The sequence below is a fragment of the Vigna angularis genome, chromosome 3 (assembly GCF_016808095.1).
Source record: "Vigna angularis cultivar LongXiaoDou No.4 chromosome 3, ASM1680809v1, whole genome shotgun sequence".
In the NCBI taxonomy this organism is placed as follows: domain Eukaryota; kingdom Viridiplantae; phylum Streptophyta; class Magnoliopsida; order Fabales; family Fabaceae; genus Vigna; species Vigna angularis.
In genome coordinates this window covers 32,923,170-32,930,476 of record NC_068972.1, presented here as the reverse complement: position 1 = coordinate 32,930,476, position 7,307 = coordinate 32,923,170, and positions in this window count along the sequence as shown.

The window sequence follows — 7,307 nt, the reverse complement described above, 5'->3', positions numbered from 1 at the left end:
ATAATTACTTTTAGGAACATGTTTAACAACCTTTTTTATTTTTGAATTATTAATGCTTTCAACATTGGTTGTTTTTATCAAGATGCTTCTATTTATTTATACATGAGATACATTCATCACTTTTAGCAAATTTACCTTTCTCATAATATAAAATTTTATTCTTCAAATCTTTATTCTCTTTAAGAATATTTTCATAATTTGATTTTAATTCTTTAAATTCTTTCTTTAATTTCTTATGAGAATTATCTAATTTTTCTGATTAAAATAATAATTCTTTATATGTGTCAAGTAATTCACTCTCACTATAATCTGAATTTTCAGAGTCGCTAGAGGAACTTACTTGACTCTCAGAGATGTTATCGTTTGCCATCAAACATATGTTGGCTTGCTCATTAGAGTTGCTTGAGCTTGTTGTAGATTCATTATCTTCCTCCAAAGCAATATATGCCTTTTTCTTCTTGAAGACTTTCTTTTGGCCTCTTTCTTCACCCTTATTTGGGTTTGGGCAATCTGCCTTCATATGTCCTTTTTCTCTGCAACCATAACAACGATAGTTTTAAGATGATTCTTTAATCTCCTTCTTTCAGCGTTTAAATCTTCCTTTCACCTTAGACTTCATGAACTTGTTAAAATTCTTAATATAGAGATCCATATTTTCTTCATCTTCTTCTCAGTCATCTTCTTCTTTAAGATTTTTGCCTTTATCAATCTCAGATTTGAATGCGAGAGTCTTTTTCTTTCCTTTCTCTTGATCTTCGTTCAATCTCCTGAGATCCAGTTCATGTAATCTTAACTTACCAAAAATTGCATCCATTGATATGTGCTTAGATTTTGTGACTCACTGATGGCAGTCACCTTCGGTTGCCAAGTCCTATCCAAAGATTTAAGAATTTTTATATTTTATTCATCATTGTTAAATGACTTACCTAACCCAATGAAATAATTCACTATATGCATGAAACGCTTTTGAACATCTACAATTATTTTTTCCTGCTTCATGCGGAATATCTCATGGATTGGAGTATTTCTTTTGAATCTCCTAACATCATAAGTTCCTTCATGGGTGACTCTCAGCATCTCTGTTAACAATATTTTTGATCTCCAGAGACGAAACCAAAAACTTGTTGATGGATCGACAAGAGTACCGAATCGCACAAGTAATATAAAATGGTAAGACCAAGTATCATATCCCTGAAGACTATCGGCACTAAACAGTTGTGTGATAACTCAATTAATTAAGACTTAAATAAAAAGAGATTGTTGGTTCCAAATGCAAAGACATAAAATTAAATATGAATGCAAATTGATCAATAGTAGAGTGACACAAAGATGAACGGAGGTTGTTTATAAAATGAGATGAGTATGTTGTTAGGGTTTGATTTCACCAAGTTTACTCTCATGTATATAAGAATTCTTCTTTTTACATTAATATTAATGTCACTCACTAAATTACTTAGAACTCGATCCCTCGGCTTAATAAGCCTGCCTTAATTCCTAGTTCGTGCAATTCCAAGCTTTCCTAGAAAATTAAGTCTGAAGATCAAGAGCAAAGACGACCAAGTACTCATACCTTCATCCCAAAGAAATATTACTCTTGGGAGAATTCAACAAGAACCTGAATTGTAAGGAACCTCTCGACACTCATGTAATTCATAAATCATGCTACTAAATGAGTTAAATAGAACAAGCATTGAAACAGATGAATTCCCTAATAATTAATGAAAAATGATATAAATTAAGAATCAACTCAAATACATGAGAGTTCACAAGGTTACATCATTCCCCAACAACAAATAGAGTTTAGTTCTCCATAGACATGAAGAAACTATATGAATAATGGAAAAGCATGAGATAGTGAAACCCTAAGAGTAGAAGAGGAAGCTCCCGCCTCCAGATCCGCCTTTAGAGAGTAGAAGAGTGTGTTGTTGTGTTGCTCCAGCCAAAGATATCAAACCTAGAGCGTCTGGATCCTTTAAATAGAGTCGGAAAAGAGCAAGAACTAGGCTTGACCCGCGAAACACGACTTTCAAGCGCCCCATTTAGGGCGCCCGGGTGGTGGATGTCATTTTTTGTAGGGCTTGAGCCTCCAGTTTGGACGCCCAGGCTTCGGGGTCCGACGTCGATTTTGTGCGCCTGAGCTTCTCTACAGGGCTCCAAGCTTCGTATTTTCCTTGCTTCAGGTGCTTTTCCAGGCCTTTCTGAGCTCTAACTCCTTAGCTCTTCATCTCTGCTTCCTGTATTAACTCATTTTCTATCAAAACAAAGGGAATTAATCATAAAATCATCAAATTCAACCTCAACTCTCTTATTCACAAAACTAAAACTAAAACATGAGTTAAAGCAAGTTTCTAAGTCAAAAGGGGTGCATTTAGTATCAAAATTACATCACAGATAACGGTATTTTAAACCGTTATCAATCTCCCACATCTCTTAAGCATTATTACAGGTTGATATCCTGTAAAACTCACCAAAAGTTAAAGAAGATGATATTATGTTACGAGCCCTTTTGTCCTGTTGGGATCTTCTTTTATCATCAACATTCCATTGTTCTCGCGGTTTGGGTTCTTGCAAATTGTTAATAAACACAATAGGAACAAAAAAGACCATTTGTGACAATTCCCAAAATCAATATGCATTCTCATTTTCCAAAAAACATAGTTTTTCCCAGTAAATAATGGAGGTCTATAAATAAAGGTACCCTCAACAAAGGATTGATGTTGCCCCGTCATTTTGAATTACTATTAAAGCAAGCTCTGATACGAATTGTTAGAGTCGTACATCAGATGGTTAGCGTGTACAACAAACCAAGAAGGCAAGAGGGGTGAATTGGTTTCTTATAAAAAATAATACCTTTAATAATTTTCTCATAAAATATAAATTCCTTAACAACAGTTTAAACAAATAAAAGAGTAAGGAAGAGAGAAAATTGCATAGGTGATTTTTATACTGGTTTGGATCACACATATCCTACGTCCAATTGTTAATCTCAAACGAGAATTAACGCTTCATCATCAAAAACCAACAAACTGTTACAAGCACCTCTCTTGTTACCCCAAGAGATGAAACTCTCTTCTTTCGAAACCCACAATGGATGAACACCTCCTCTAAATGCTTCACGAAAGTTGAGCACCTCCTTTGAATCTTCACAAAGGATGACATTCTTTAACTGATCAACAAGAGCAACAACACTTAGTCACAACTCTCCTGAAGTTTTCGCTCTATGCCAACACCAAGTTCTCAAAGCGAAAGCATAAGGGTTTCTCAAACTCTAGAACACACTTATCACAACATACAATAAAAGAGATAAGCTTTTCGAAATTCAACTATTTCGTATTTTAGAATGAGAGTCCCAATATAATTTATAGAGACCTCACTCAAGGATACCTCTAAAAATTCATTGTCAACTATTTAACGTGTAATAATTGATTATCTACTTATGGTAATCGTTTATGCATTTAATGAATGCACAACAGTAAAAAACTTGCTTAAAATTTTTCATAATTGATCATGATAATCGATTATGGCAAGCCATAATTGAGTACTGATAATCGATTATTATAAGATGATAATTGATTGTCTTGAGTGCAAAATGAGGTTTTATGATTCAAAACAAATTTTAACGCAATATAAGGCAAACAATACATAGAATCAAAGATAAACCACACCCTTACGAAAATCTACTAAATTACAAATGCTTTAGCATAAAAGAAGTTCTCAAGAAGATCTTCTTACAACTTGAGCACTTGAAACTCGACTTCGAGACTCGACTTTGAGACATCATCAAAACTTCTCTTCTACTGCTTTATGCTAACACTATTGAACATAACCATAGACAATATATAAAAACAAAGTTTCACCCATGTTTTAGGAGATTGACTTTTAACTTTTGTGGAGAGTTTTTAAGAACACTTTCTCCATACATTTTGAGTTTAGGATTCCATCACATACATGAGATTGTTCCCATTTTCTCTAACTAGAAAGGCTAAGGCTTGGCTTCAATCTCAGCCTAACCAAAGTTTAACTAGTTGTTAGGATATGAAATATAAATTTTTGGATTGATTTTTCCCTCTATTCAAGAGTACTAAGGCCAAAGCTTTAGTTGTTATACATTTGTTCAAGGAGTTGAGGAACTATTATGTGAAGCTTGGGAGAGATTTACAATTTTGTTGAGAAAGTGCCCCAGCCATGGTTTCAACCGAGAAATGAAAGTGAAAACTTTCTACAATAGATTGCAACCACAAATGAAGATGATATTAGACATGTCATTTGGTGGGTTAGTATTATTCAAGACTACTAAAGAATCCATTACTATCATTGAAAACATGGCTTCCACCGACTTGCAAAGCCAACATGGGAGGACACCGACACAAAATAGAGGAGTCCTAAAGTTTAATGCTCATGATGCTCTGCTTACTGAAAACAAACTTCTCTCTCAACATATGGAATTCCTAAACCAACACATGGCTAGGTTGCCTCAATAGTTGCAAGCCATGCAAGTTAATGCCTAATTGTCACAACAAGTGATAAGATGTGACTTTTGTGGAGGTGACCACCCTAATGGATATTGCCAAGCTCCTGGTGGTTGTGAAGAGATACATTATATAGGGTACCAAGGACGTCAAAATTTCTTCAACAACCTTTCTCTAATTCATTCAAGGGTGGAGAGGAAGCAATACCAACCAAGGAGGAAGGCAAGAGCAATGGGCCACAAGTAGTAGAAATGCCTCTCAACAATACCCATCGTTTTATGAACGCACAACAAACCTATTAAGATACTCTTTAACAATACCCACCATTGTAGGAAACTCTTCAATTGTTCACTACAAAATCAAATAAACATTGATGCTTCTATTAAGAATTTAAAGGTACAAGTGGGGCAATTAGCAAAACAATTTTTAGACCAACGAAGGAGGACCATTATCTGTAAATACCTAATCAGTCCAAAAGAGCAATGCAAAGCGATAGTCACGAGAAATGTTAAAGAAGTGAGACTAGGCTCTAAAGAAATTAATGAGGAAGAAGAGATAAAAAAGATTATCAAGAAGAAGAAGAGTTTGATGATGAAATCGTAGTAGAGATGAAAAGAATAAAGATGAAGTGAATAAAAGGAAAAAAAAAAGAAAATAAGAAAGAGAAAAAAAAGAAAAAAAGAAAAAAGAAAAAGAAAGGTGTTAATCACCGATGGAACCTCACTTTTATAATGTAAAATCAAAAGCTTTTAGAGAATTATGGTGTTCGTCATCGAGTGGCAACAAGCTACCATACTCAGACGAATAGCTAAACAGAGGTTTCCAATAGAAATAATATTTCCATTGTCCCTATTTCAGCCAAAAATAATAATTTATTTGTAAGTACCCTAGATAAGGATCCTCAACATGAAAAAAAATTAGCTTGAAATCATATTAAGGGTATTACAAGGAATTAATTAAAAGAGAAACACTAGTGCAGAAATCACTTTAGACGTCTGTTATTTTGGGCTTTTTACGTCCGACCCCTACCCAACGTCTATATGGGTGACATTGATGAGACGTCTGATTGTACAGGTCAGACATCTATATAGACGTTTGACTGTATAAGTCGGACGTCTAAGACCCTGGAATGAGTTTGGCCTCTGTAATTCATTGGACGTCTCTGTATACACTGACAGACATCTATAAACGTTTGATGTGGCATTAACAGACGATTAATGGGTATTCTTTTTTTAAGAAATTGATTTATTTTTGCAATAAAACCACACCTGAAAACACAAGGTAATATTAATATAACTATATTTATCATAAAAATTGAAGGTCAAAATGAATTTGAAACATAAAAAGAGAAACACTTACCCTTGAAGCATGTTTCTCAAGTCATTTTTCATCTTCCTGTGCAGCGAACAACACCATACAATTTTACATTGTTTGGGAATGATGAGCATCAGCTGCCAGCGAGACCTATCATGATTCATAAATAGTTAGTAAACTAATTAAGAAAACTTTAATGAAATTTTACATAAAGCAACCCATACCCATCAATGTATGGCACAAAGTATATGTCTCTGTTTGACTCAACCATCCATGTTTCCACATACTTTTGTTTGCTCTCAATTGTGTTACCAGAAGGTTGGATGGTCTCAGGTTCAAAGAATCCATACATGGAAGACCGACCTTGGTCCAGAATGATTGTGTCCATGTACCTAAAACAACAAATTTAAGTTGTTAGAAACTAAGAATGTAAATAAGTTTAATATGGAAGACAAAATTAACTATCTTACATGCACCATAGTTGAAGGATGGAAATATTCAACATCTTGTCTCCCCCAATGATGTCTAGTGCATCATTGAATGTGATATATACTGGGACATGGGGGATGCCAAATACTCTATTATCCTAGTACACTTCTACTAGTCCTCTGTTAAACTTGGGTAATTTTATCATGAGCTTTGCTAGAGGATCATCCTCTGCTTCAGCCAGGTCATCATCAGGTCATCATCTTCATCTATGACTGGCTCATGCATCAGCTGCTTCTGGGGACGTATGAACTGAACATAAAAATTTCAAAGTTATCAATAAATATTTTTAAATTTAACATACAAAGACTAATAATAAAAATATTATACCTGTGGTGTAGCAATGTGTGACATGATCAATGCTTTAGGCCAGGCTATAAATGTTCCTATGGCCTCCCCCACAAAATGAATTTCTGAAGTGGGTACAGGCACCTGAGCTTGGGGATCCCAAACCTCGTCAATCGTCACATGCACGTGGTAGGGTAACAGGGGAACACCATGAACAATCTTCCCTCCCTCAAGTACTCGTCCGACAGCCACAATTCATGGGGGATCCCCATCAACCAACAACTCATACTGACCACTACACTCAGTAGGGTCTACAGTAGAGAATGATCCCCTAGTGCTGACCCTAAGTGGTGTGGGAGCTTCAGTGGGCAACCCCATGGTGGACTGCGTCATGGAATGCAACTTCTCTTCAAGCGCTCTTTGAATTTCTTTTTGTTCTTGTAGTTACTCCATTGATCTCATGCTTTGGTTGAGCCTTTCCTCCCACTGTAGATCCATCTTCCTCAGTGCCTCCTAACTCATGGATTGAGTGTTTTTTTGTGCAGGGCCAAAGTAGTCACGAAGACCAATCGCCCCAGGAACTCCACGTACACGTCTTGCGTGCTCGGGCTTTCCAATGGCCATTGTTAGAATGTCGTCCCTATCTTGGCCAACAAATGTTCTCTGAGTTTGCTACTCAACCAACTCATCCTGCATATAAAAAAATCTTTGTTACATAAAATACATGCGATGATAAATACACAATCAAAC